The 21,125-nt window shown below is 36.6% G+C and overlaps 1 protein-coding gene across 2 annotated transcripts in view; it reads left to right on the plus strand.

Annotated features, from left to right (window-relative positions):
• The first annotated feature begins 4,146 nt into the window (after positions 1–4,146).
• The window catches only part of mrpl51 (mitochondrial ribosomal protein L51), a 36,111-nt gene continuing 19,132 nt past the window's right edge, over positions 4,147–21,125 (plus strand). Inside the window, exon 1 of one of the 2 annotated variants that reach the window (XM_028810014.2) lies at positions 4,147–4,266. The gene's annotated coding sequence lies outside the window, so the exon portion shown is untranslated. Of the gene's footprint in view, positions 4,267–20,939; positions 21,064–21,125 lie in introns of those variants that run through there. The other variant, XM_051931750.1, reaches the window with a different exon arrangement.

Here is a 21,125-nt window from a genome sequence, read left to right on the forward strand (position 1 = left end):
ACAATGCCACAGACCACTTGTCACAGTGTTTTATTGCTCCTTTAACACCTCTTTCAATCCAATTACCTCTATCAAAATCATGACATTTCAGGAAAACCTTATATTAACATAAAGTTTAACTGAGAGGAAAATACAACTGTATACATTAATCTATGAACCCTAAATGCAATAATCCAGAACAGTTTCTTCAAATACTCACCTTTTCAGGATTGGTTCTTGTTTGCGTCTAAATGCAGCAAAGATTAAAACCTGCGTTTCTGAGCTTATTAACTGGGGATGTGTGTTAGTTGTATGTATGTATGGATGGATGTTTTCATACTTTCAAACTTAAAATGCTACCAAGATAATCTGTCATTTTTTAAGACACCCAAACAATTACAGTTCCTTGTTTAGCATATTTTATTCTTTCTTCATCAACTTATTTGAGCCTTCACTAAAGAATGTTATCTTAGAATGCCCTCATGTGTCAGGATGCAGTAAAACCAAAAGAGCAGAATAAATCAAGAGCAATAAGGCCTCTGAATATAACCTGCACATTTCTCAGTTTAGATGAATAAAGGTTAAAACTATTCTTAGAACAAAAAGTAAAAGCATGTAACGGTAATTTTACATGTCAAATCTCTTAAAGATAGTAAAAGCTTTTTTAATTTAACTTGTCCCTTCCAGTGTGGCAGAAATTAGGTTTAAGGGCTTTAATTAAAAGTCATTGATATATTAATAGCTTAAGAAATATGACAACTGTTGTTGATTAAAAAATCATCTTTCCAGCTACAAAACTGCTGGAAAGACTTCAGAGGATTCACCATTATATAGCTCACTCTGAGGCTGATGAAACTGTATACAGTATGTTCACAATAAATTGTATATCTCCACAATAAATTGTCATCATGAAAATGGTTTGGTTTTAAATACTGTCTCATTAGTCTGATGCAGTGAGAGATAGAGACAGACAGACAGAGACAGATCTTTATTTGCTCCCAGGGAGAAATCTGCTGATTTCAGAAGCTCAATCTATAAATTAATGTTATTGAATTATGACAAACAACAAATTCCTAGACTAGATGCCAACTGTAGATAACATTTTACAGAATTAAGACACTTATAAAACATAACTATTTGTAACCTTGGTAATCATGGCCAAAACAGTTTGGCAGAATAATCTATTATTTTATCAGTGACTTTCCACAGTAAAATCATTTACCCAATAATAAAAATGTTTTGTAGAGGAGAAAATCTTGGTGCAATTGCACAAGATTAAAGATGTGAACAGACTAAGAGAAAAAAGAATCATTCTTTATTTGGATTGCAAAATAAAATTACAGAATGTGGTCTTGGCATGCATTTCTAGTTCATCTGGACCATAACCCTTTGTAATGTGAGACAGCAGTATACCCCAACACATCTCAGATGACAGCCCCTTTTTTGTAAGTTAGAGATATGCACATAACCACAAAGTTGGCACCCTGCCCCGGATTGGTTCCCTGCCTTGTGCCCTGTGTTGGCTGGGATTGGCTCCAGCAGACCCCCGTGACCCTGTGTTCGGATTCAGCGGGTTGGAAAATGGATGGATGGATGGTACTATCAAGATCCAATATTAGCTAAAATTTCACCTACATGAATAACACATTTATTTTACTTATATTTATTGAAAAGAAAAATTATTAAACACACTCAGTGATGAAACAAATTGCTCCTTTACATTTAACAACTTGTTATGTAACCTTTAGCTGCAATGAACACAACCAAACACTTATTTTAAACCAATGTCACTCGTTTACATTACAGCAAAGGTGTTTTAGTCCACTCTCCGCAGCAGAACTGTTTTAATTAGAAAACATTGGCAGATTTTTCAGAGCTGATTTCAGGTTGTGCCAGTGCATCATTAAACTATTTATGTCTGAACTATGATTAAGCTTCTTTTTAAGCTTTATATTACTGTTTTTCTGCATCACTTATTTAAATGTCAGATATAGTTAACCAGACATTCTACCTAAGTTTTTTCTGATGCTGAGCAGAATTCTTGTAGGGAGAAAACCACACTGTTAGGGTACTATATGGTTTGTTTTACTTAAAGATTCAATGTTGTCACTTTTTGAATACCTTCCAGTTTTTAAACTCATGTGAAAATATTTTATATATATTATAATCATATAATTACACCCCAATGTAATGTTTTTTATTTTGTAAGCTATGTTGACATGTAAAAGTGTGATCTTCACTTAAACATTATCTATAGATAAAGGTGATATAACAAACAACATGTCATACAGTATTTACTTTTTGCAGTTTATTGTATAATTTATATAAGTATAAATGCTCATTTTACATGTGGAAAAAGTAAGTACACCCCTACATTTATCACTGCTTCAAATGTCTTAAATTGTAATCTCTTGCACCATATTAGATGCAAATGATTAGAACGTTGTTAGAGAGGATTTGGGGGGAATCTGTCTTAAACCTCAAACATTTAGTTTGCTCTTTGTTGTTGAGGTGTGTGTTACCATGCCTAGATCAAAAGAACTTGCTGTGATCTTCAGAAAGAGGGTTATAGATGTCTATAGTCTGGGAAGGAATTTAAAAGGATCCTGGAAATCAACCATCTGCTGTCCAGAAGATCATCTACAAATGGAGAAGGCCACACCACCCAGGCAAGCTCACCCCACGAAAAGAACAGAAAATGTTGAAAGAAGTCTCTAAGAATCCCAGAATTTCATTACTGGATCTAAAGGTAGCTCTTGCTACTGTCGAAATGCATGAGTCTACCATTAGAAAGAGGATACACAAATTAGATCTACATGGGAGGTGTGCAAGAGGAAAATCTTTCCCGTCCAGCAAGAACATTAGGGCAAGACCAAAGTTTGCCTTTGAGCTCCTAGGTAAAGATCAGGATTTCTGGAATAATGTGCTCTAGACATACAAGGCAAAGATAGAGTTGTTTGGTCACAGTACCAAAAGACATGTTTGGCAAAAACCAAAGACAAGGTTTCATCAGAAGAACCAGATACCAACTGTAAATCATGGTAGTAGGAATGGAATGGTTTACTTCTGCTTTACTGCATTAGGGCCTGGGCAGCTCATCATCACAGAATCCACTATGAATTCTTCATTGTACTAGAGGGTGCTTGAGGATATTGTGAGACCATCTGTCAGAAGTTTTAAGCTCAGCCGAAAGTGAACCTTGCAATATGAAAATGATCCTAAACATTCCAGTAAATCCACCAAGGAATGGCTTAAAAGAAAGAATGAAGTCAAAGCCCAAGTCTGAATCCTATTGAGATATGCATGCAAGACACCCCTCAAACATTGTACACCTGAAATAATTCTACTTGGAGGAGAGGGTAAAAAGCAGCTATTACCAGCTATAGCCAAGAGTGTACTCACTTTTTCTACTGATGGGCAGTAACATGCCTGATTTTATGAACTAGTTAATTTAGAACTAACCTCGGCCAGTATTAATAATACTACCATGAGATACCTTGAAAGGTGGCTTTCAGAGAAGCAAAGATTGACACCAATTAACATTCATATTTCCTGTTTCTTCTTTTTTTTCTCTTGGTTCTCCAGGATTGGGTGGGAACATGAGTGGAAGCGTGGATTAGATTAGAAGGTAGTCATATTGGGTTAAACTCTCTTTCATTTATTGACATCTTTACTCATTGATTAAGCTGTTTGAACAGTTATATAAAAAATATGTCTAGGTTCTCATCTATTTGTACTATAATTTACTTGAAATAAAAATAATAAATTATTTCCAAAGTCAAATTTACATTTTTTTCAGTTACATCCCCTTTATCTAAAGGTACTCATTAACTGAAAATCTCGATATGTCACATATGTTAAAAACGGGGGAAAAAAAAACATTTCATGGGGTGTATTTACTTTTTCACATGACTGTACATATCAAATTCTCACTGCCTTTCATATTCAGCACAAGCACTAAAAGTTATTAAGCTATATTTACAGTGCATGTCCCAAAATGCCATATTGTGAACTGCATTACTTTTAATCATTCACCTATTTCTAGTAACTAACAATCTGATTTCCTGCATTAATGTGTGTTTCCAGGATCTCAGTTATCCCATACCTTTCGTTCCTGTCCACACTGCGAGACTCTTCCAATTCTAGAACACGTCGCTAAAAAGGCAAGTCCCCTTTAAGAAGAGTGCGCAGGGGATTATGGGATTGATAGAAGATGTCTGCGCCCTTGGTAGTGTCATGATGTAACTCTGCAGAGTTAGAAAATCACACGTATTATTACAAGAAAAGGTAAGAGTGTTTCGTGTTAAAGGAAAATATTAACTATTATTATTCTCTTTAGTAGACAACTCCAATCGAATTTTCAATTGTGTATTTTTGTGTACGAAAACAGCAACCGTCATAATTTCCTGTATCAACCGTATATGCCGGTGTTACGCCAATGCACTTACTGTATCCGAAATTACATTACGCGATTATTATGGTGCGTTGAAGAAGTGGATGGAGGGAAATGGCTTTCTTACTGTAATTATTCTGTTGTATTTCGATTAGTCAGTGTGTTCAAGGCATGAATAAAATCACGTGAGGATGTCGCTGTACTAGTAAAAAGACTTTGGAAAATGTATCCTAAAGTACGAGGCTGAAGTTGCCTACATCTTCGCTTGGCTACTCATTCACATACCTCGTGCAAACCAGTTACTTATTTATTAAAGAAAACAACATTCCATACAGTCAAGTCTACAACAAAGAAAGTAACATTGCATACAATTAAGTCGAACTTAACAAAACAGAATTCAACCCCCACCCGAGAAAAAGAGATGAGAGCCAACAGCAAGGGCAAAACTTTTAAAACAACAAAAGTAGTAGTGCGGTTTAGGCAATTGCAATCAATTTGTTCTTCTCCAATTTAAGCACATCTGGGAGTACACTAAACGCATCTATTAATGGGTTAGGAGTGATTGTGACACCAAGGCCGTCAGACAGGAATTCAAAGATCTTTGCCAAAATTATTTTAATTTGGTGCACTTCCAAAACATTTGGCCCAGTGAGACTGGGGCTAGGTTGCAACGATTGCAGGTTGGATCTTGCCCTGGATACATTTTGGATAATTTTAAATGAAATACACTTGATTAATGAAAGATTGGAGCTAGAGTGCATTCTATGTATTGCTGTGCTGCCTTCCACTTTTCTGAGATACAATGTGAAAGATCCTTTTCCCACTGTACCTTCGGATCTTTGAAAAAAGAGATTTAAATAAGTTTTTATTAGGCCTGGGAATCGATTAAAAAATTAACTGATTATTCACATAAATGTAAGTAATTAATTGCACCTAATATTAAAATGTGTAATTATAAAGCAATTGCATAAACCATTAAGTAAATACACATTGAATCACAACATTAATGTAGAATCAACACAAAGGATTAAAAGAAAATTAATGACATAGTTTAAACTTAAACAATGACCTTAAACCAGAACTTTTAACAAAGTACTACTTGAACAAGTACAACCTGAATTTGAAAGCCTCCCTATAAAGCAAGTTTAAAAGAAGGCAATAAGAAAACAAGACCAATGTATTAATTGTCGAATTGGTATAGCATATGAGAGACAGTCATGTCAAATATAAAAAAAATTGATTGAAACAACTGCAAAATGTACTGCTAAAGACTGATTTAACTGAAATAATGTGCATCTCTTAAATGGGCATGCATTAAAACACCACAAATACTATCCTCAGTTGTTCGTCAACAACTTGATAATTATACTATACACAAGTGCTTTTCCACTGGTGCGCCACAGAAATAACAGCGTATTTCCCCTGGGTCCAAACTTGAGAGAGACATGCTTCTCAGGTGATTGAGACCTGTCCGAGGAGTACGGGTCTACCTGGAGAAGCGGAAATAACAGCACTTAGAGAGTACTTTTGCAGCCAGGAGATGTGTCTGGGGTCCAGCTGCCTGAGTGTGTGTTCACCAGTGACTCTCGCAGAGCCAAGGCCCAGTGAGCATATGAGTTGTCTCTGACTCTGTATCAGTGGAGTGAGGCAGAGAGAGGGCCACCTATATGATTGCTCATTACTTAGATGGTTGTTTCGTTCTTTGCATACATGAGCCAATATACTACAAACTGGAATAATGGATAGGAATAATTATTACACTTCTGTTTTGTAGAAATTTGTCATTATATTAGGGCAGTCAGCATTGCAAGCTACCTAGCAGATTGGTGAGTTAAATGCTGGGGTACTAGAGACTTATTTTGGTTTTAGTGCCACTTGAAAACATGATAGTTTCGACCTTCTTACAGAAGCATGAAATGAAAAAAAAAACAGCATAATTTTTACATTTGCAGCTTTTCTCTATTGCACCAGGACTGCTATAAATCCCCCACTCCCCTGCACCTATGTCAGTATGTATAAATCAAGAAAATGAACACCAGTACTACATTTTGACATGTGACATATCATTTTGAACCGCGTAATACGAAATGTTAAACCTTTTATGTGAAAATTTTTTTTCAGAAAGTTTTTGAAGGTAGTATATAAATGTATTACTGGATATGTATGTAATTCTTTAGATACAATACAAATAATCTCCTGTGTGTAACACCCACAGTCAATCAGGGAGGAACAACATCAATACACGTTTCAGGAGTGGATGAAATAATTAAACATGTATAACAAAGGTTTTTCAATGATCCTTAAAAACTTTGAAGAATAGTTGTTTTAAACTTACAGCTGGTTTTACATTTATTACAGATGCTTATTGTGTGGCAATTGGTTACATGGAGAAAGAAAATGGAAGGACAGGAATTGGGGGTTGGCATATTTGACAGACACTGTACTGCTGCAACAAATTATTCCATCCTGGGATGTGTGCACCACAGCAAGCATCTTGCGGGAGGCAGGAACAATCAATGGATGGGGCCCAAGCTCATCGCTAGAGCTGCGCCACCGTGCCCCCACATGTTTAATACATGCTTTAATGCATTTCATGAAAACTATATCAAGCATATCTCTTAGTATTCTAAAATGTTTAGAGAACTGTAATGTCATGAATGTGATGTATTCTGTGTGCTGATTACTACCTGCACGATCCTGTCAGTGTAAGAGAAAGCCCGTTTAAGAAGCATGTAGTGATTAATGACTGGATTGGGGAACACTTTGAATATGAAACATTTTAACATGCTACTTTAGTTATGATGGGGATTTGAGTAACTCTAGTAAGTCAAACATCGATTTTTAAGATGAAGTTTACGATGTTCTACTTTAAAGTCGACATTTTGATTTTAATCTCAACATAGATCTTTTTTAATTCACTATATCCCTTTTTTTTCTTCTCTGTGGCTTTAATACGTTTCCATGTGACACATAGACACTTGCCTTTTCACATTGACTTTGACATCTGACCACTTCTTTTTTGAAATTCTTCTTTTTTATACTTACATTTACCATTGTCTTTAAACAAAACACTGAATGGAAGGGGCTATTTATATTGATTTGCATATTCAAATTTATAACATTCTGGGAGAAATCAGAGTGGGATTGTAGACAACAAGGTTATTATAGTTTTGCCTTTTTATTTTAGTTTTTATTTCTATATTTTTTCTTACTTGGAAATTCAGTTTAGTTTTAGTTTTCCTTTATCATGTATTTTTAGCTTTAATTCAGTTCTTATTTCACAAAGACATTTCTATTTTATTTTTGTATCTATTAGTTTCAGTTTTAGTTTTAGTAGTTATGGTTAAAGAGCTACTATAGAGTTTAGTTTTGTGTCAAAATCGGACAGAACTGTAGACTTAATGTTAGTGGAAGCTTACTACACTGCATGGTTTACTATCTGATTTTGTTTTTGTCTGATAAAAACAAGCATAATCAAAACCAGATACTAAATATGAACAATTTTATACAACTCAACATATTTTTTTAAATATTTCCTATGTAATTTGCACTGATTGTTGGCACTTTTTATCTTTTCCTTTTTGCCCAGAATGGGCCAGTTTTAAGATTTGAGGGTTTTTTACTCAAAATGTCTATACCACAAACATCTCACTCCAAGACAATGAGCTTATAATGAATGCCTTTAATATTGCATTCAAAAATCTCCCATATTGGGCTTTTTATTTTTTACCAGCCATATTGATCTCTGATTCCATCTCAGGCACATACAATTTATAGACAGAATTTTGCCACCTGCAGGCCGAAAAGATATCAAAATCAAAAAATAGATTCTTCTTTGTTCTAACAGGTGTGATCATGAAAATCATGGGGGCTTAGAAGGAACAGGGCTCTTATGGTTGAATCAGTGTGTAGACCCCACTTAGCTGTATTGAGGGAAACAAAGAAAAACAAGCATGTAGTGTCAAGGTTAGCGGCTGTGAGCCTTGAATTGTCCTTGCATAAGAGCAGTAAACCCTTAATGAGCAGAGCAAGAGTAGGTAATATGTGTATGGACAGGCACAAATGACAGAGACAGCATCTGAGATTAGGAACAATATATACATTTCCTACACCTGTTTATCTAGAGCAGGATGGAAGGAAACCTGGAGCCTACCCCAGCAGGTTTGGATGCAAGGCAGGAAAAATCCGTGGTATGCAATATGTATGGTATGGCTGAAGTTAGGAATGAAAAGAATATATTTCAACTATCTATTGTGAGAGAGAGATGGAAAAATTGAAGTAAGGGGGACAAATATTTTAAAACATAATTCTGCTACTAGATTATTTTCATTTTATTTTTGAGCTGTGTATATAAACTAAAAAATGATAAATTAATAAATATAGAGTAAATACAAAAACACATTAGTATGTTTAGTTTTTCACCATTTGGCAGACTCTCTTCGCCTACCTACCTGTAGTTCAGTAGAGAGATTACCAACTCTGGAATTTTACAAGGTTTGTATCGCTTCATTGCGACTTTTTTTTAAAGTAAAAGTGATTGGTCAGTAACAATATGCTGATCCTGTATGATGACTTAATCAGTCTCTTGATCAGTTCTGTTTTATTTCTCCTGTGCAAAGTGGCAGGTGAATTATTATCAACAAAACACAGGCACCAGAGAAATAAACTGAAACGTTACTCACTTGTGATTTTTCTGTCCATACGGTACAGGTTTTGTTTATCTGCACATTATAATTTCAGGCATTTAAATTACGTCTTGATATACAACAAGCGCAAAGAAAGGCGGCACAGTAACTCGTTTTTTATTTCACCAGCTTTATGCGCCCATGTTCAGCTCGCTCTGTAACCGCAAATTCTGTGTGAACACCTGCTGTCTGTCACCAGCCGCTGTTCACTGGATGAATATATACGGGTGGATTACTTCCTGTTCTACAGTTAAAACTTACAAGGGGTAAAGATTAATGGAAAGAATTTTCATTCAAAAACAAAAACTAAAAATATTTTAGTATATTATATATTTCAGTTAGTCTTTCCAGCTACTTTAATAGTTTGTTTTAGTTTTTTATTTTGGCTTTGTTAATTATTTTATTTCAGTTTATGAAAATGTTTTTTTAATATTAGTTTCAGTTTTGATTTTAGTTTTCGTTAAGTATAATAACCTGGCTAGGCACATACAGTACATATGCGTCAAACTTCATGTTTGTTGGGATTTATAAATGGAAAGTTCATGAAACTTTGTTTATGAACAGTTTTATGCATCTGATTTTTTTTGTGTATATATACACATTTCTGTTTTTTGCCCATACATCATGTTTTAGTGTGAATTCTATGCATGGCATTATACCTAAATATGTAATTTAATTTTTTTATGGTCAATGATTTTATCTCCATCTGTGTTGGTAAGTTCTGTAATTGCGTTGCCTTATCTCCATGTTCACAGTAATGTTGCATTTAGAGATTAGCTGTTCTGTTTCTTTTGTCGTCAATAGGTTAAATTCTGTTTGCACAACCTATCTTTCCCTATAAAGTGCCTCATTTGGAGACCTGGTGTATTCTTGATCTATTCTAATAATTTCACTGATTAACTTTGACACCTTCCTGATCTCCAGTTTGTTTTATGAGAAGTATGTAAAATAATCTATTCTTTTAAAAACGCCTTCAGAGTTTCTCAGAGTATTCCTGCAGAGACCTCTGAGGATGTGTTTCCTGTAAAAAATAATCAGTTTGTTTGGAACTGAGATCTGTACATCTTCACATCTGCTAACGGCAGGGGGTTAAGAAGGCAGCTACAAAATGAGTTTGTAAGGTATAGTGATTGAAGTTCCAAGATCAGAGGAGCATGATCAGAGATACGAATAGTGCTGTACTTGCAAGATTTGATAGTGGGCAATAAATTCTTATTAATAAAGAAATAATGAATTCTTAAGTAACTATGATGTACTGATAAGAAGGAGGTGTATTCTGTTGAGTTTGGATTTAAGAATCTCCATGGGTCTCCATTACAAACTGTTTGATTGTTTTTGCAGTATTCAATGTTATTGCCATTGTCATTAAAGACCTGTCCAGTTCTGGATTTAAAACACAATTGAAAACGTCAGTTATTATAATTTTCTTATAATGTTCTTATTAGGAATAGATGCAAATACAGTTTGGATAAAATCTGTACCGTCACATTAAGCACATAGATATTTATTCAAAAAGATTTGAATAAGTTACCTGTCACCATCAGATATCGCCTTTCAGGAACATATACTATATCTGATGTTACAAATGCAATTATTTTATGTATTAAGATTCCCCTTTGGTTTTCTTTGTATTGCTGGAGTGTAAAACTTAGCCAATGCAATATCTTTGCAATTTTAGGTGTTGATTACTTGTTAAGTCTGTCTCCTGTAAAAAAAATATTATCTTAGCATTTAGGCCTATTCAGTGGGAGAATACAGTAATCCCTCGCTATATCGCGCTTCGCCTTTCGCGGCTTCATATAAGCATATTTAAATATATATCGCGGATTTTTTGCTGGTTCGCAGATTTCTGCGGACAATGGGTCTTTTAATTTCTGGTACATGCTTCCTCAGTTGGTTTGCCCAGTTGATTTCATACAAGGGACACTATTGGCAGATGGCTGAGAAGCTACCCAACTTACTTTTCTTTCTCTCTTGTGCTGACTTTCTCTGATCCTGACAGAGGGGGATTGAGCAGGGGGGCTGTTTGCACACCTAGACGATACGGACGCTCGTCTGAAAAAGCTGAAAGATTATCTTCACGTTGCTACCTTCTGTGCAGCTGCTTCCTGAAGCTACATGCTGCACGGTGCTTCGCATACTTAAAAGCTCGAAGGGCACGTGTTGATTTTTGATTGAAAAACAAACTCTGTCTCTCTCTATCTCTCTCTCTCTCTCTCTTTCTCTGCTCCTGACGGAGGGGGTGTGAGCTGCCGCCTTCAACAGCTTTGTGCCGCGGTGCTTCTCATACTTAAAAGCCAAACAGCCCTATTGATTTGTTTGCTTTTCTCTATCTTTCTGACAGTCATTGCTCCTGATGTGCACTCCTTTGAAGAGGAAGATATGTTTGCATTCTTTTAATTGTGAGACGGAACTGTCATCTCTGTCTTGTCATGGAGCACAGTTTAAACTTTTGAAAAAGAGACAAATGTTTGTTTGTAGTGTTTGAATAACGTTCCTGTCTCTCTACAACCTCCTGTGTTTCTGCGCAAATCTGTGACCCAAGCATGACAATATAAAAACAACCATATAAACATATGGTTTCTACTTCGCGGATTTTCTTATTTCGCGGGTGGCTCTGGAACGCAACCCCCGCGATGGAGGAGGGATTACTGTACCTTGTTTCTTTTTAGATCTTGATTGAGACCTTTAACATGAATTAATTTTTTTTTTTTTTTATAAGTTTTTTTTTTTTACATTTATATAGCGCTTTTCTCACTACTCAAAGCGCTCACCACACAGGGAGGGCCTGGGAAGCGAACCCACAATCTCCTTACTGCAAAGCAGCAGCACTATCACTGCGCCACATTCCAGCTTACAAAGATTATAGTTTGGCCAGAGAGATACTACTTCAAAGTGTTTGAGGACATTTTGTAATTTTCAGTAAATGTAGTGTGATGGTTCATAAATTAGTTTTAACCTTAATTTGGTAGTATTGCAATGTATATGGCTATGGAGCATATCATGATGTTGGCACTTAGTTATGAGGGGAAATAAAGATTAAGTAGTAGTTTGCACTCTTTTTCTCCACCACCTCAGTCATTTTACCTGCTCAAGTGAGACAAGACCACAATTCATAGAGTCCCAAGTTGCAAGCAAAATCTTCTTTGCATTACCAGGACAAAATGTGACGCATTCATATTTTAGATGATGTTGGGACCATTTTTCTTTTTCTGCTTCCATTGGAGAACTAAAGATGTAGAATTGACCATCAACAGTCACTTTCAGTTAGGTTGGAAATAGGCTGTACTTTGTGAGCATGCCCTTGTTGATCAAACACAGGCAGCTCTGCAGTCTATTTGTGACTTTACTGTGTAGGAAGATAAGTAAATAAATCAAGCTAAATAACATTCTATTTGACTTTTATATAGAAAGTACAGCGATGGCAAAAATGCGACAGCAGTTTCCAACCTGCAGCTATAGATTCTCTCCATGCTAGTGTTTAGATATGGACAGTGTATGTGCCCAAAAAAGAAGTCTGACTGCATTCTCATACCATTGCTCGCGTGCTGAAGTGTCAGCATGCAGTTTTTGTGGCATTACACATGTACTTTGTGAGGATACCCATGTCGATCAAACACAGGAAGCTCTGCAGTCTACTTGTGACTTTATGCTGTAGGAAGATAAGTAAATAATCAAGGTAAATGACATTCAATCTGGCTTTATGTAAGTAACATATAAATGTTTTTTATGTAAAGACCACCACAAAACATAATCACAAACAAGACTTTGCACAATATGTTGGCGAGCTATGTAAGTGCTGCTTTTTGTTTGAAGGACAGGTGTGGGGCAGGATAATGCCCGACCTCTTACTGCATCCAAACGGTGCAGCTGCATTGTTCTTGCATGTGAGTAGACATTTCTTGCAGGGAGGTCTTCTGTTCTCCTTCTCCGATGTAGAACCCTCATCATCATCTGAGTTCACCTCTGTTATAGCATGTCTTTATGTGAAAACAGCAGTGTCAGATTGGGGGAGCGTGAACATGACTGAGAGAATAAAACTGAATTAGGAAAAAAAAAAAAGCTAACCTTTACAAGTACCATAAATTTACACCGACTGTTAAAGACTCAAATCAACTGTATGTTTTTATTCTATAATAGTAAGAATAAGAGCAGCTCACTTATCAAAACGAAGGCGTCCGGCATTTGAACCGCCGACCTTTTGATTACCAGTCAGCAGTTCTTACTTCTGCGCCACCAAAACGGTCGTATTAAAGGTGTGTCAATGTTGCACCCTAACACATGTTCTTTTTCTGCAGTTATATTCTTGAATAAAAGTGCACTTGTATTGTTATACTTGTACTTTTTGTGAAAGTGTTTATTTGATATTTGGACTTCAGGCCTCACACATTATACACTTCATGTCTACATTTTGTCAATTATTACTAAAACATGAAAAACGTTTCTGTTTTAACAATGTGTTTACATAGATTGTTGTAGACATGAAACACACATGAAATGCATGTATTCCAAATAACAATATATTATTTACCCTATACAACTCTAGGCAACTCACATGCAGGTAAACAGACTTGAACTGAGAGAACTTTCTGCCCTTTCTGCGTTGGTGGGGGGATGGGATAGCAGGCTCCTTGCGCTTATCGACATAACACAACACAAAAGACACTGACAGAGAGGTGCGAACAGATTTAACACTAGAATTACCAGAGCCTACGAAAAAACTCGTATTTCCGGCCCACCTTAAATCGCTTCTTAAAACCTTTCTCACCTCTCCGCCAGCGTCTTTTGTCATCTAAATGTACTGATAAAGACAAGCTGCCAGCAGCCGGCTATTCCATCCCCCCAACGACTTAGAACGTAAACAGGCTTTTCCCAGCTCTTGCCTTGATTGATTACCTGGGAGTGAAGTGGAGTTTTAGAGTAGAAATAATAAGATTGTTATTTGAAACACACGCATTTCATATGTGTTGCATTTCTACAGTAATCTGTGTAAACACATTGTTAAAACAGAAACGTGTTATATATTCTAGTAGCAATTGACAAAATGTAGGCATAAACTATATAATGTATGAAGCCTGAAGTCCAAATATCAAAGAAACACTTTCACAAAAGGTACAAAAAAAAGCCACCGCCAAAAAAACCCGCCTTAGTGTGAGACATTGATATAAATTGACTATCACTGCTTCCGTGGCGCAACAGTATCAGTCGCTGACTGGGAATCAGAAGGTCATGAGTTCGATCCTGCACAACTCCCATTTGAGAAGTGTTCTTATTTTCACTATTTTAGAATAAAAAGATACATTTGATTTCAGTCTGTAACAGCTGGTGTAATTTATGATATTTGTAAAGGTTAGTTTTATTTTTTTTAAATTCACTTTTCATTGTCTCAGTCGCGTTCAGGATCCATCCCTACCGCCCCCCACCTGACACTGCTGTTTTCACATAAAGACGCGCTATAGTTCTGCAGTGTATCACGATACATACGACCGCGTGTTTTTTTCCCCCAATATTGCCAGTCCCCACATGTTGCTGTATGCTGTTTCTTTTGTACTCCAGGACATGCAGAGGAAAACATAGTAAAGAGCAGTAACTTCAGCGCTATATGCAATCATCAGACACTCCCCATCTGATGCTGTTTTCACATAAAGACGCGCTAAAGCCCTGCAGTGTACTTGTGACTGCATTGTCGTACCAATGCTTGCGAACTGAAGTGTCTGCATGCACTTTTCGTGACATTATACGTGTATTTTTTGAGCATGCCCATGTAGCTCAAACACAGGAACATATGTTGATGTAAAAGTATAACAAAACAAGTGCACTTTTATTCAAGACTATAACCGAAGAAAAAAGAAAGCAAGTTACAGTAGGCGGTTGATATGACAGCTTGCATGGTGGAATGCTAAGAACTGCTGATTTCCATTCTGTGCTATATAACTTAACATTTGAATCTGATGATTGCATATAGCGCTGTCTTGTTTAGTGTGCGCAAGAACATGCAGGTGGCCAGTTGCTGAGTGCTACAACGCACATTTTAAAAAAAGAAAGAGACAAATATATGTGACGTTTTGAAGAAATCATTTTATGACGCGAATAGTACCAATCAGAAAACATCGTCGAAGTAATGCAGTATTATTTGAAAACGAACAGCGTCAGGTTGGGTGTGAAGTTATACTAGCGCTGTCTTAGTCAGATCAGAAGCTGAATAAGCTGAACAAGCTCATGTTCTGACTCTAAGTAAAAAAGCATGAATTAATCAACAGAAATAACCGCGATTGACATTTTAAAGTTAACGATTTACAGTGCATACCAATTTATAAATTCAATGTCCGTTTGAGGAAAAAAAAAACACTTTCTTCAAAGCTGGGAATCGAACTCGCGTCTCTGTGGCACAGTAAGGCAGTGGTGCTCCAAGTCAGCAAACCGTCCTTATAACTTATTTTTTTTCAAGATCCATAACACACAGACAGACAGAGCACTGCGTAATACAGAGACCGACAGGCAGAGATATACAAACAAACAGGGAAGGCACATGTACTGAAAGAAAAAGCACTGAATAAGCTCACCCGCTCTAACATCACCCCTCCCCCCGATCTGACTCTCTAAGTAACAGCGCAAGTACAGACACAAATCAAGTGCATGTGTGTACTGTATAATATTAACAAAAGAGCAGCTTACTACTGAAAACGGCAAATATAGGAGTGAGTGGGGATCGAACCAGTACTCTTGATCACACTTGGTGATATCGATCGCGGTTATTTCTGTTGATTAATTCATGCTTTTTTACTTAGAGTCAGAACATGAGCTTGTTCAGCTTATTCAGCTTCTGATCTGACTAAGACAGCGCTAGTATAACTTCACACCCAACCTGACGCTGTTCGTTTTCAAATAATACTGCATTACTTCGACGATGTTTTCTGATTGGTACTATTCGCGTCATAAAATGATTTCTTCAAAACGTCACATATATTTGTCTCTTTCTTTTTTTAAAATGTGCGTTGTAGCACTCAGCAACTGGCCACCTGCATGTTCTTGCGCACACTAAACAAGACAGCGCTATATGCAATCATCAGATTCAAATGTTAAGTTATATAGCACAGAATGGAAATCAGCAGTTCTTAGCATTCCACCATGCAAGCTGTCATATCAACCGCCTACTGTAACTCCATCCATCCATCCATTTTCCAACCCGCTGAAGCCGAACACAGGGTCACGGGGGTCAGCTGGAGCCAATCCCAGCCAACACAGGGCACAAGGCAGGAAACCAATCCTGGGCAGGGTGCCAACCCACCGCAGGACACACACAAACACACCCACACACCAAGCACACACTAGGGCCAATTTAGAATCGCCAATCCACCTAACCTGCATGTCTTTGGACTGTGGGAGGAAACCGGAGCGCCCGGAGGAAACCCACACAGACACGGGGAGAACATGCAAACTCCACGCAGGGAGGACCCGGGAAGCGAACCCAGGTCCCCAGATCTCCCAACTGCGAGGCAGCAGCGCTACCCACTGCACCACCGTGCCGCCCCTACTGTAACTTGCTTTCTTTTTTCTTCGGTTATAGTCTTGAATAAAAGTGCACTTGTTTTGTTATACTTTTACATCAACATATGTTCCTGTGTTTGAGCTACATGGGCATGCTCAAAAAATACACGTATAATGCCACGAAAAGTGCATGCAGACACTTCAGTTCGCAAGCATTGGTACGACAATGCAGTCACAAGTACACTGCAGGGCTTTAGCGCGTCTTTATGTGAAAACAGTATCAGATGGGGAGTGTCTGATGATTGCATATAGCGCTGAAGTTACTGCTCTTTACTATGCTTTCCTCTGCATGTCCTGGAGTACAAAAGAAACAGTATACAGCAACACGTGGGGACTGGCAATACTGGGGGAAAAAAACACGCGGTCGTATGTATCGTGATACACTGCAGAACTATAGCGCGTCTTTATGTGAAAACAGCAGTGTCAGGTGGGGGGGCGGTAGGGATGGATCCTGAACGCGACTGAGACAATGAAAAGTGAATTTAAAAAAATAAAGCTAACCTTTACAAATATCATAAATTACACCAGCTGTTACAGACTGAAATCAAATGTATCTTTTTATTCTAAAATAGTGAAAATAAGAACACTTCTCAAATGGGAGTTGTGCAGGATCGAACTCATGACCTTCTGATTCCCAGTCAGCGACTGATACTGTTGCGTCACGGAAGCAGTGATAGTCAATTTATATCAATGTCTCACACTAAGGCGGGTTTTTTTTGGCGGTGGCTTTTTTTTGTACCTTTTGTGAAAGTGTTTCTTTGATATTTGGACTTCAGGCTTCATACATTATATAGTTTATGCCTACATTTTGTCAATTGCTACTAGAATATATAACACGTTTCTGTTTTAACAATGTGTTTACACAGATTACTGTAGAAATGCAACACATATGAAATGCGTGTGTTTCAAATAACAATCTTATTATTTCTACTCTAAAACTCCACTTCACTCCCAGGTAATCAATCAAGGCAAGAGCTGGGAAAAGCCTGTTTACGTTCTAAGTCGTTGGGGGGATGGAATAGCCGGCTGCTGGCAGCTTGTCTTTATCAGTACATTTAGATGACAAAAGACGCTGGCGGAGAGGTGTGAGAGGTTTTAAGAAGCGATTTAAGGTGGCCCGGATATACGAGTTTTTTCATAGGCTCTGGTAATTCTAGTGTTAAGGTGGGCCGGGATTATGAGTTTTTTCATAACCTTTGGTAATTCTAGTGTTAAGCCCTACCATCAAACTCACTGCCTCTTTGCTTCACCTAATGGAAAAATCAGATGAAATCTGCCAAAATCTCAGAAAAAGAATTATGGATTTACACAAATCTGGTTCATCTTTGGGACAATTTCCAAATGCCAGAAGGTTCCACATTCATCTGTACAAACAATGATAGGCAAGTATTACATTATTACACTCAAACAGTCAGTTAATTGATATTGGCAATTAAACAGTGCTTAAATTTAAGTGTACTTGCATTTATAGGTTTTAATCATATTACATCATTACTTGCACTACAGCTGTTTTGCTGTTAAAATATACATTTATTACACTTATATAGGTGTGCTTTTTTTTTCTTCAGTGTATCAACTAGACATTCATAAAAATGGATTACCATGTTAACTATGTAGTACTTGTTTCTTAGCAAAACCTATCCCGTATGACATAAAACAACAAATAATAAACACAGTACATATCTTTAAAAAGGTGTATTGTTTAATAAGCAGCAATTTCAAATTCGTCTTTGTATTTTCTTTTTCCAATAAAAAATGTAAGCTTCTGCACTTGCTGTCCAAAATCAAAAGGTGTCCATTTTAATTTAAAGGATTTAAAGTCAATCGCAGACCCAGCATGCTTATTCTAAAATAGTAATAATGAATTTTTGTGCTCTTTTAAAAAACTTTTGGACATATCCTCTAAGAGAGAATTTTATTTTCTCTAATCTGAGATAATGTACAGTGGTGGTTATTGACTGAGTTTTAGAAGGTGGGTTGTGACTTTTCCGATTGAGCAAGACAAGTCTGCATGCTAGTAGCATGCTGTTACAATTGATTTCTCCCTTTGCACTTTAATGCCATCCAGGAGTATACCAAATATGGCCATTAATGGATTAGAAGTGATTTTGATACAGAGGCTGTTTGAGAAATATATGAAAAGTTTGGTTCAGAGTGAAGTTAAATTAGTGCATTTTCAAAACATTGTAGTGGTGCTACATAGTTATTGTGTTGTCAAATGTTAGTACTGAGTGCGTCTTGTTTCCGTCGTCCCGTTTGCTGTTTGTGTGTGTATCAGTGAATTCCGTCCCCCTAAGGAGACCGCAGCCCCAAACCTGGAAAACACCTGTTAATTATCAATTAATTATATCCAGCACAGGACTATTTAAGCAATCAGGAGGAAACGGAGAGGGGAGAGAGGAGAAAGAAGGAGACCATTTTTTTTCACAACCACGAATCAACTTACCTGCTGTTTTTTCACATCACGCTTTTACCTTTGTTTGTTTTTCATTCCACTGGACTGTTTCCCATCCCTCATTTGCAGAGACCCCGGGGTCGGATCATCATCCACCACGCGCCGAGGAATCACAGTGAGGTTGCTCCATTTGCCGGGAAATTCAAACAACTCACTTATCTCTCATACTGTCATCCGTCTTCAGGACAGTTTTATAACCGGACTCTAATTCACGATCATTCATTCCGTATATCATTCATTGTTGTTGTTTGTTATATGTTACAGGGGCAAGGGAGGGTTTGTTGTATTTATATCTGGTGGTGTCGCGTTGTTGCTGAGGTGGAGGGATATTTATATATATTTTTTTCTATTTATTTATTTTGCATATTTCTTGTTATTTCATTTAATACAATTAATCAGTTTAATTTTACATATCTGCTTTTCTGTTGTGCTTATATTTACACCATCGATTGTGGGGGGAAAAGTTTAATTTGTTAGAGGTACGGCTTGATATTTAGATTCAACCTCAGTAAATTATCCAGGCCACAGGTCTTGGAGGTGTAGCTACCGGCTGGGTAAGAGGTCGGCTGTAACAACATGTGGCCTAATGATGCTGGAGCTTACAACACAGTGACTTTAGTAGATAGCTAGCAACAGAAAATGTTGATAGGCGCTGCACAATCTATCAGTCTCTAAATGTTCTCTGTCTTTACCTGTGATCAAGACCTTCTCTTGATGCAGCCCCTTACCTGCAAAGACCAAATTATGGTGTTTTGAAGAGGATCATTACCTTGGATTTGGTAATCGGGCACTACATTTCCAAACAGTATATCTGTATTCCTCATTTTTCCAAAATGTCTTTTTATCTAATTCAGCGCCAGGGTATAATGTGCGTTTCTGCTCTTGGAACTTAATTTAAATAATCAGCATTCCTTTTGACTGCTGTTTTTTACCACTTTAGCAAATTGTTCCTACCAGAAAAAGGAATCATCATCTCTTGTTATTACATCTTTCTTTGTTTGAGTGAAGACTAGCTCCTGTAATTTTGAATTCATCCAATTTCTTGAACAAAAAAAAAAAAATCAGCTTACACGTAACAAAGGAAATTACAACTGGTTCACTTATGAGTGGATACGTTGTGCATGTGACAATTAAGATGGATCATGTTTAAATTGAAAATTTTCTAGCTTTGCACAGTTATAATAAGTTTTAAATTGTTTGGGAAATGCCAAATCAGGTTTCCTCAAATGTGGCTTTTTTTAGATAACCATATCATCTGCCAATCAATTTACTTTCACATTCCCAAGCCAGTCGACACACTGTATGTAAAGAAAATAGTGTAAAATGAAACAAAACAGAGTGAATTGTACTTCTTCAAGGAGTTGCCTAAAAAGACATTTTTTTTAAACTTTTGAAGTAGTGTATACCATAAAAGAGTGCCATTTGGATTTAGACTGTAAAGAATACTGATACTATTGCAGGTACAAGTAATCTGTAATATTAACATTATTGGAATATTTGAAATAAATGTTTATTCACTGCAATATTTGGAAGAAAATATTTTATTTTTTATAGAGATTCATATATTTAATGCTTGACTATCAATTGTCATTGGAACTTTTCAAAGTAGAGTATCTTTCATTAGAATGTGTAATTAATAGATATCTAAAGTATAATTAGTTCATATGTTACATGTTGATAGTGACAAATTAAGTTTTTTTAGTGAATTATAGATACTACAGTTGCAAAGTTTTGAAACAAACTACAAAAACATTAATATACAAAATCTTTTGCTGAAACAACTAGTCACTGTCATCTATCAATTAATGATGAAAATTGTTGCCTATAAATTTTGTTATTGATTAGTCGTCGCCTTATGCATTTCATTCTGTACATCATCACTTCATTGATCAAGAGTAACATGAATCACACTTAGAGATGTAATGGAGACAAAAAATATAAATACAATGGAGGGCTGAAGACCAAAGAAATTAAAATATGCAATAATTTCATCTTGACATCTGGTAAGAAATCCATGTCTTGTAAGATCAATTAAAATGATCCCTATTACAGATAGCACAGTTGT

This window comes from Erpetoichthys calabaricus, chromosome 9, assembly GCF_900747795.2.
Source record: "Erpetoichthys calabaricus chromosome 9, fErpCal1.3, whole genome shotgun sequence".
Classification (NCBI taxonomy): Eukaryota; Metazoa; Chordata; class Cladistia; order Polypteriformes; family Polypteridae; genus Erpetoichthys; species Erpetoichthys calabaricus.